Source organism: Lolium perenne, chromosome 7 (assembly GCF_019359855.2).
Source record: "Lolium perenne isolate Kyuss_39 chromosome 7, Kyuss_2.0, whole genome shotgun sequence".
NCBI lineage: Eukaryota > Viridiplantae > Streptophyta > Magnoliopsida > Poales > Poaceae > Lolium > Lolium perenne.
This window is the reverse complement of record NC_067250.2, coordinates 229,504,475-229,515,117: the sequence shown is the minus strand read 5'-3', so window position 1 is coordinate 229,515,117 and position 10,643 is coordinate 229,504,475. Positions and strand designations below refer to the sequence as shown.

Here is a 10,643-nt window from a genome sequence, read left to right as displayed (position 1 = left end):
AATCGATTCTCTAGGTTAGTCCATGATGCTTCTTTTCCATCTCATCTTTCTTGGAAGAATCATTCAGCCGAATTACAACAAAAAAATAGACCGATGAATTTTTCTTATGCATAATCACATATTAAAAAAAATGGGGAAGCCCCATCCTCTACACCAATGACCCTTTATTAAATACATATTTAACTTGTAGATTATTGAAAAGTCTTATTATCACCTACTACCCTAATATCAATTCTTTGAACCGCCAAATGGCAAGAAAATGCTGGCAATATCTAATAGTCTGATTGTACTACTACACAATAATTACATTACTCATCAAGTAATAACTGTACACAACATGGATCAGTGAAACCATGTGTTGAATCCCTTATAGATTGTAACTCTGCAAAACTCTTTGACAACAAAACTCTGCCTCAGGTTACTAACAAATCTTTATACTATCAGGAGACCACTTAATCACCTCTGCCTCAATGATGCAGTCAACCACCATATCCAACAGAAGTTCAGAACACCACCCAAAAAATATACGATCTAGCCTAGCATACAACTTATAGCAGAGTGGACAATGGATATGCTCAAGTTCTGTTGTAACATACTTGATGGCGTAATGATGAAATTTAGTATCATCAAGGTCTATTGCCTTCCCTTCAGAGCCTCCTAAAGAAGCTAGTCAACCAAACTGAAATGCGAATGTTCTTTTTGTCAAGACATAACAAGTGCTCTACAAAATATTTTGATTGATTCCTACACAAAGTATAAAAAAAACATAAGAGAGGACACATTTCTGGTGATGAAAGCTTCAGTTCTCCTAAAGAGATAGAAAACAGGTAATGCCTTAGTGAAAGTATCGAAGTGTAGACTTTAGACGGTAGTGCAGATTTGCTATAAGTACCTGAAACAGAACATGTGCAACCTCTTCAAATCCTTGTTCGAAATGTACATAACCAGATCAGCTAAATCTTCCACAACACAGATTCATTGTAATGCAGTGGATTATCATCAATAGCACAAAATGATACCTTCAAAGCCCTACACAGTAGGAAATTAGAAGTATCATTCTAATTTCAGACATTAGCAAAAGAAGCTTTCTTAGATGGGTAATTTGCTGATACGCCAGAACAACATTGAATCCAGAAAGAGTTCCATAAAAAGTGGTGGATTATATTAGGACATGCATGAAAGGATGTTGTTACACAAATTTGTATAATAGGACAAAATAAAGAGCAGTTGCGGAGCAAACTAAATAGGAGGACAGTAATACCGGAAAGTTAATACAATTGTAAGAAGAATCCTATATCACCTTATAAGTAGCTCATGGGTGCACAAAAGAATTAGTTTTTGACTTCAGAACTAACTCACATAGACATGGGTACTACAAACCATTTTTGAGGGGAGGGGCACAAAGAAAGCAGACAATGACAATCAAGCCATACCTATCCTCTTGAATCTGGAGATGCTTAATCAGTAGTTGTAGAGCTAATGAGCTGGAACAGTAGTTTTCTTTTCATTAATTCTCGCTGCCTTCAGATCCTATATACAGAGAGCAGTTGCAGAATTGCATGTGAAATGCATTAAATCCTATGATCCAATGAGTTGGTTATAGTAATAACACAAACCATTTTTGAGATCAAGTACTCAAACCAGAGATGACTCGAACCAGAACATGTATACTGCTTTATTTCTGTTATCAAATACTGCAACTTTATTTAAACACTGACACCCTCATGAACACATATTACTGCTACATCAGGAGAAATACAGGGCTGAACTAAATTATGTTATATATAAAAGCTAAAAAGCATTCTTCTGCAATTCCATTTCCAAAACAAATGATTAGTCATACCTAATATTACATCTTTTTTACTTTGGTACGACCACACTTTATATATCAGCAGTATAAAACACAACACTATCTGAAGGACAGCAGTATAAAACACGGGAGTATAAAACATGGATGATTAATATTACCTTGGTGTCTTGATACTTCTTCTCTTCTTCCTCAGACCTGCACACATCATGTTCAAAAATCACATCAGGTAGCTAGCAGAGAGAATAGGAGCAATGTTTGGGGAAAATATTCACTGGCACCGCGGCCAGGGTCAGCCGCTCTCCGCGCCGTAGAGCGTGTGCACGAAATTTGCGTCTCGTGCGCCGCGAATGGTGGCGGCGCTCACGGCGGCTGCAGTGGGCGGCGTCGGGCCGCCCCCGGGCCGCATTGGCGGCGGGTGGCTGGCGCTGACCATCTGCTCTCCTTCTGCTGCGGCGCCCATGCCGGGTCACCTCGCCAAGGTGTCTCGCTTCTCCAAGATGACCGGCCGCAGCTTCCTGCCGCGCCACTGCAGGGGCAACCTGTTGTACGTGTCCGACACGCCGCCGCCGGTGTGCTAGGTCGAGAAGGAGAGGCGCGACGACGCGGCGGCTCTCCGTCCGGCGGCACCAGTTCCGAGGCTGCGACCAAGCTGCAGCCTACTGCCAAGGGATCGGCGGAGGCTGGCCACGACGGCAACTTCTCCTCGGCCGCGGCTGGCCACATCGGAGCTCCTGGCAACCCAGACCTGAATACATCACATCACAGGCTCATGCTCACGATTAACCACACTACTTAAACCAGAACAAATCAAGTATAATGGGAGTAGCCTATCATAGGGTTTAACCAAATCCCAATGTGAAATATCTGCTTGTTTAAATTCTGAACTATATATTCTTGACAGTAGCATGAATCGTGAGATAAAGAACTATAAGAAATAGTGAAATGCAAATGAGTTCAAACATTCATGTTACTGTCAACACAAATCTTCAGCAGAACCAGATCTGGAAACTTGAGCCACACAGTAGGCATATTGACTAACTAAGGCTATACACTGTGCACAAACTTATCAAAATTTACCTTTCATTATTCACCAAACCAAAGAGAGAGAAAGAGAGATATATGCGAGACGGTATGGCAGCCATCATTGACCTTGATCTAAATAGGTGGTATTGCCCCTCTTTAGTTTTATTCTTTATTTTAACCCACAACGAGAAATACTTCAATTATCTCCATGATTATCAAGTATCAATAAACATCTATCACCTGACTTCAAATTAGTAACTTTTGCAATGCTACTACAATACAAATAGATCACCGTTAATATATGAAAGATATGGTTCTTAAATGCCCAAATTACATTACCAGCTTCATACAACAGAAGATACAATTTGGATATTTTGATTTTAAGACGTTAAATAGTAGCATATTGTCTGTTATGCTACATACACTCATACTACTTGGAGTCTTCGATTTGAAGTTGTTATGTACAATCTAATTAACCTAAGGAGAAGCATACAAAAGAAAACACGTGGCACCTCAATCACTTGGTGGATATTGCTAATTGCATATTATAAGGTTGCATGGCCAGAAGCTAGTGGTGGAACATTCAGAAGAACAAGCTAACTTCCTTTACAAGATGAAAAGCAGCACCATGGCTATCGCTGGGCTGCACAAAGCCTTTCTGGTTGATCTACAGCTTGCAAACAGCGAATTATGAATACTGGACGAACCGGGGAGTAAGCAAGGCGCAGGGAACCTACAAGCACTGAAATTTGATCAGTCCCATCATGGAGGCTCTCAACGGGAAAACAATATTGCTTTCATAAAAAGGAACTATCCAATCCATTTCTCAGTAGGATAAAAGGGAAGGCACATGTGCAATATATTCTTCGCAGTGAAACAAAGTAAATAAGCATCACATAAAAATAGTATTTTGCACATGCTCAAACCTCCATCTCCATGCTTTCTTAATGAAATTAGTAATGATGATGGGAAACATAATAAGGTAGAGCTGTGCAGGCCTTCATGGGAGAAGAAAAATCAAGCAGATGAGTTCATGAAGAGTTTAGGAATATATTCAATAACATAATTTTGCTACCCTTTTCTCTGCACCTGAAGTAAATTTACCAATGCAAGAATAAAATGTATCCAGCTATCTTAAAGCATACAGCTGTGAAAAAGGCCAAACAGAATTCAAGTTCAAAGATCTCCATTATTATATTCAAGACTAATTTCAGTAATCCTGAGAAATTAATAAAGGAATATATATATTTTATCAGATTTCAGTAGTCCTTTGAGAAAAGAATACACGCAAAAATGATCAAGCAAAAAACTATAATGTTCATACAAGAAACAAAAAGGTACCACAAGCTGAATTTCAGGAACATTGCATCAAATGATAGCTTTGCAGTTCGGCAAAATGACATCACAGAGATATTCGTCTCTCATAACCAACATGTAGACATCATTCTGTTCGTCTATTATTATCTGTTCTCAACAGTAAGAAGGAACATGAGAATGAGAACACTTTGCATCTGTTCTTATCAGCAACGAAACGGAACCAAATAATAATAAAACTAAGCATGTATTCTTAGCAGTAAAATAAACACATCTCGCATGTATTGATTCCTCTCAGGATCTGAAATACTTTGGACATCTCAGAAATTTGGGAAGAAACATAAGGGTATCAAATTAAATACTTAAACCTGATAACAAAAGCACCACTGGCTAGAATATGCACCAGGTTTAACATGCCATTAAATGAAAAAGGTAGCTGGGTACCTGAATTGCCGAGCTATACACAGTTTTTTTTTTCGAAAGAGCTATACACAGATCTTGACCAGATTGGATCACCCAACCACACTCACGGTCACATTCTGCTCCCAGGGAAAACCAGAATAACACACACCTAACTCTAAGTGATACCTTGCCTTCACCCATGCTCACATCTATCTCAACAATGCTACTCATTTTGAGAGAGTTGTAAAGCTACTCCTAAGCATTGCACAAACCATTGTCAGTTTTATATACTGATAGTGAAAATCTGGGATCGAGCACACCTACTATTTATCAGACCATATATTTAGTGCAAATGTGCAAATATATAAAAGTTTTCTTAAAGCAAAACGACATTGCTCACACTTTATCTCAATCATCATCTTTGAGACAGCGAATCTCAGTTACACACTATATGCAAAGTGAACCGATGAGCAAAAGTTGACTGGACATGCTGATCAACAATCTTTTTTTTTGTACCACACCCACCTAATCTAGCTTCTTTTGTAAGGACTGCAAACTAATTTTAATAGAAACACTGAAGCATAAAAGAGAACTACTAAGGAAGGAAAAAACATACAGATAGAAATCTGCAACTCACCGTCTGCAGCCCCTTCCATCTCCGTGGGCGTGGGCGCTTGGGAATATAGTCAGCGTGGTGTCCGAACTTATATAGATTCTGGGCTGCTTTATAGTCTCCAATTTGAATCTGCAGGCCATAAAGCTCCGGCACTTATATAGAAGTATAGAACCAAAGGCACACTACAAAGATGCGTTAACCAGCCATGATACTAAATTTACATTAAGTATTACGAATAACAAACCCTTGAACTGATGCATTTTTTACACAAAGATGCGATAACCAGCCAGGCTGTTGCACCGCACTCTTCGCTCACCCTCCATTCTTTCTTTCTAGCCTGGACAATATCTCTGTAATCTACTACAATCGAAAGTAGGGCAGCGACAGTATGCTCAGTTTATCAACATGAGTTGCATTCAGAAAAAATACATATTCTTAATATGCAAAAGAGTGGTTGATTATCAGCAAATCTGATTTCATATCAGATGCTAATCAGATACGTTGGGTGGTGAAAAAACTTCGATAATAAAGATCACATTGACGTGAGAATCATAATTGAAATAAAACCAGACCTAGCGATCCAACCCACTGAATAAATCTGGAACCTAAAGCATATACGCTAAAAACTGCAAGAGAAGGCTATGATTTTCTCTGGGCTGGGAAGATCCACCTTTCCCGTTTCCTTGTGTAAGAAATAAAAGCTGACGCAGAGCACATGTCCGTGAAAATCAGGAAATTAGAACAGGGGAAAGAGATGAGATGGAAGAACTCACCTAGGGAGGTAGGTCAGACGAGCAACGGGACGGCTATTGTGCTCCGGCGAGCGGCGCCATGGCCGCTGCTCAGCGCCAGGCGCACCGGTGCCAAGGAGGAGGAGGCCGCGCGACCCTGAGGGCTCCCCGTGCCGGCCCCCCTCGTGCTTCTCGCCAGGCTGCGGCCCAAAGCCAGGCAATCAAAAATATTGATTTATCATTTTAAATATCATCAAGCTTTAGTACTCCGCCATAAAAGTTCAAATCAGAATTTGATAAGAAACTCATCCACAAACCCAACATACAAAATTCATAAGAATTTCATATTAGCAAATTCCTCTTAGAAAACCCTACCAATAATTGGGTGAGCTATCTGAATTTCCTTTTTTGCAACGGAACTATCTGAATTTCAATGTGTTGTCTGATTCTCTCACGTGAAAAAACAACTACATGGATTCAATTCTAAACCTGAGTAGTTCATTTATACTTTATATGTGTAACCAACATATTATGTAACCAACTGGTTGACACATCATTGTATCACCAATATAAACAAGTGTACGATTTATTAATGATTTCATGAGATGGATAAAATAAATACAATGAGGACAAGAAAGTGCTAAAGAACTTACCAAAACAGATGCAGCAAACTCCAATCTTTACCATTTTCATTAAGCAACGGTTCCACATAATACCTTGCTTCTCATTCCACTACCATGTGGCTATAAGGAAAAGGAGAAATTACTCCAGGGCATGACAAAATTAGGTCACTTAATCATGCAAAGGGAGATGATATCAGTAAGCATTTCTTACACCTCAATGGCAAGCAACAGCCACCGACCAGCTGACATAGTTTGCAGCGAAATCCATGTCAGATCTGCAAAACGAGCAGGAAATCATCATCGGCATCAACAGACAGGCCAAATCGATTCAGAATCAAAATATATATGAGATCTAGAGCACATGAGCAAGAGCTGGCTCCTATCTCTCTCGAAGATGAAAGATAACAAATTCTAACAGTAGAACCGTACCTAAAATCAACAAGAGTGGGAGATAAGAGAGAGACAGACAGAGAGGAATAGGAAGAGAAAGAGAGGAGGGAGAAGCAAGACGAGGAACCACCGCCGGAGAAGAGAAATACACGAGGCGGCCTGGGCATCAGCGGCGGTAGAACCGGCGATACGATGGCCTTCCCGACCGAATCATATAGCATGAGCCGCGGCTGGGTGGATCTAGCGCCGTCAGATCGAGGTGCCTCCATGGAAGAAGGGTCGAAGGCTTACATCGTGGTTGGGTCGTCCTCTCCGGGTGCGGAGGCAGGGGAGGACGAGGCGGGGGAGGCGTCCTTAACCGGAGATCGCGAGCCCCACCGGCTGATGTCCTTGAGGGGCTCGAGGGCGTCGGCGACGGCGGCGGAGTCGGCGAGGTCGAGGTGCAGATTCGTGACGGCGGGGGAGGATGGCGGGGACCAGGGCGGGAGCGGGCGGCGGGAGAGCGCGTAGACCTTCCAGGGGCCGCCGGGGGTGTCCTGCAGCGGGAGGATGTCGAGGAGGGAGGTGCCGACGATGCCGTGGATCCGACGACGAGCGCGACGCTCTGTAAGGTGGGCTCGGCCGCGGCGGCGTTCTCGTCCTGGCGCTTCTTGACGGCGCCGATGGCGCCCGCCCACCACCAACTCATGGCGCTTGGATGGATCGGGCGGCCGGAGGAGGAGAGACGGCACGGGATTGGGGAGAGATGAGGCTTTTGGTTGGCCAGCCGATTGGGCTGGGGGAGTGGTTGATCGATCTAGGGTTTCACCGTGCCCCACGCGCGTAGGAAGAGTGTGCGACGTGAAACGAGCAGCGTCCCTGCCTCTGTTCGCTGGTCCCGCACACACCTAGTCCCACCCGTCAATCACCTGTCCAGAGAAGCAGCGGGTGAGAAAAAAGCTACCACATCGAACGGCTGCTGTCAAAAGCGGGTTGGAAATTCTACTGGCGCACGGCTAACGAGTGGTCGCGATGTTTTTGCCCCTCTCAGGTGCCTCCAACGCGCGGGTAGTCTAGGAACATTTATAGAAGTAATGCATGAGGCTTGCAACTTGTAGGATATAATTTACATAACACATATGCTTTATTACTACCGTTGACAAAATTGTTTCTTGTTTTCAAAACCAAAGCTCTAGCACAATTATAGCAATCAATGCTTCCCTCTGCGAAGGGCCTTTCTTTTACTTTTATGTTGAGTCAGTTTACCTATTTCTCTCCATCTCAAGAAGCAAACACTTGTATGAACTGTGCATTGATTCCTACATACTTGCATATTGCACTTGTTATATTACTTTGCATTGACAACTATCCATGAGATATACATGTTACAAGTTGAAAGCAACCGCTGAAACTTAATCTTCCTTTGTGTTGCTTCGATACCTTTGCTTTGAATTATTGCTTTATGAGTTAACTCTTATGCAAGACTTATTGATGCTTGTCTTGAAAGTACTATTCATGAAAAGTCTTTGCTATATGATTCATTTGTTTACTCATGTCATTTACCATTGTTTTGATCGCTGCATTCATTACATGTGCTTACAATAGTATGATCAAGGTTATGATGGCATGTCACTCCAGAAATTATCTTTGTTACCGTTTACCTACTCGGGACGAGCATGAACTAAGCTTGGGGATGCTGATACGTCTCTGACGTATCGATAATTTCTTATGTTCCATGCCACATTATTGATGATATCTACATGTTTTATGCATACTTTATGTCATATTTATGCATTTTCCGGCACTAAACTATTAACGAGATGCCGAAGAGCCAGTTGCTGTTTTATGCTGTTTTTGTTTTCAGAAATCCTAGTAAGGAAATATTCTCGGAATTGGACGAAATCAACGCCCAGGGGCCTATTTTCACACGAAGCTTCCAGAAGACCGAAGGAGTCACGAAGTGGGGCCACGAGGTGGCCAGACGCTAGGGCGGCGCGGCCCAAGCCCTGGCCGCGCCGACCTAGCGTGTGGGGCCCTCGTGTGGCCCCCTGACCTATCTCCTCCGCCTACTTATAGCCTTCGTCGCGAAACCCCCAGTACCGAGAGCCACGATACGGAAAACCTTCCAGAGACGCCGCCGCCAATCCCATCTCGGGGGATTCAGGAGATCGCCTCCGGCACCCTGCAGGAGAGGGGAATCATCTCCCGGAGGACTCTTCACCGCCATGGTCGCCTCCGGAGTGATGAGTGAGTAGTTCACCCCTGGACTATGGGTCCATAGCAGTAGCTAGATGGTCGTCTTCTCCTAATTGTGCTTCATTGTCGGGTCTTGTGAGCTGCCTAACATGATCAAGATCATCTATCTGTAATGCTATATGTTGTGTTTGTTGGGATCCGATGGATAGAGAATACTATGTTATGTTGATTATCAATCTATTATCTATGTGTTGTTTATGATCTTGCATGTTCTCCGTTGTTAGTAGAGGCTCTGGCCAAGTTTTTGCTAGTAACTCCAAGAGGGAGTATTTATGCTCGATAGTGGGTTCATGCCTCCATTAAATGCAGGACGTGTGAGAAAGTTCTAAGGTTGTGGATGTGCTGTTGCCACTAGGGATAAAACATCGATGCTATGTCCGAGGATGTAGTTATTGATTACATTACGCACCATACTTAATGCAATTGTCTGTTGTTTGCAACTTAATACTGGAAGGGGTTCGGATGATAACCTGAAGGTGGACTTTTTAGGCATAGATGCATGCTGGATAGCGGTCTATGTACTTTGTCGTAATGCCCAATTAAATCTCATTATACTCATCATATCATGTATGTGCATGGTCATGCCCTCTCTATTTGTCAATTGCCCAACTATAATTTGTTCACCCAACATGCTATTTATATTATGGGAGAGACACCACTAGTGAACTGTGGACCCCGGTCCATTCTTTTACATCGAATACAATCTACTGCAATACTTGTTCTACTGTTTTTTGCAAACAATCATTATCCACACTATACATCTAATCCTTTGTTACAGCAAGCCGGTGAGATTGACAACCTCACTGTTACGTTGGGGCAAAGTACTTTGGTTGTGTTGTGCAGGTTCCACGTTGGCGCCGGAATCCCTGGTGTTGCGCCGCACTACATCTCGCCGCCATCAACCTTCAACGTGCTTCTTGACTCCTACTGGTTCGATAAACCTTGGTTTCTAAATGAGGGAAACTTACTGCTGTACGCATCACGCCTTCCACTTGGGGTTCCCAACGGTCGCGTGCTGTACGCGTGTCAATTACAAAGCAAGCAATTTCTCCACAAAAGATAATTTGTGACATTAAAGATAATTGTGTCATTGTGCACTATATTACTAGCCGACATCTTTACTCTCAAGGCGGTGAAGCCTTAAACAAGGAGAGACCTTGCTCTGATACCAATTGAAAGATCGAGATGTCGCCTAGAGGGGTGGTGAATAGGCAATTAAAAACTCTTACGGATTTGTCTTGTAAGAATGCGGAATTAAACTAACGTTTAGATTACAAGCACAAACCCTAAATATGCTAAGCTCAACTAAGTGTAACAATAGCAACTAGAGCTAAGCAAGATAGGCACAAGATATATGTAGCACAAGTGATAGCAAAATATATGTACTTCAAGCACGATGGCTATCACAAGGAAAGAGAGCTCGGGTATAGAAATAATCGAGGCACGCGGAGACGAGGATGTATTCCCGTGTTCCCTTCCTTTGCAAGAAGGTACGTCAC

At 42.7% G+C, this 10,643-nt stretch overlaps 2 long non-coding RNA genes across 2 annotated transcripts; both read right to left on the bottom strand.

The window, feature by feature from the left end:
- Nucleotides 1-389: 389 nt before the first annotated feature.
- Nucleotides 390-2,549, bottom strand: LOC139833449 (uncharacterized). The gene is made up of 3 exons (XR_011749243.1): nt 1,969-2,549; nt 1,434-1,530; nt 390-892 (listed from the first exon to the last, which is right to left on the bottom strand). It is a non-coding gene; the product is annotated as an uncharacterized lncRNA (long non-coding RNA).
- Nucleotides 2,550-3,135: 586 nt separating this feature from the next.
- On the bottom strand, nt 3,136-5,255 carry LOC139833251 (uncharacterized). Its single transcript, XR_011748658.1, has 2 exons — nt 5,187-5,255; nt 3,136-3,575 (listed from the first exon to the last, which is right to left on the bottom strand). It is a non-coding gene; the product is annotated as an uncharacterized lncRNA (long non-coding RNA).
- Nucleotides 5,256-10,643: the final 5,388 nt, after the last annotated feature.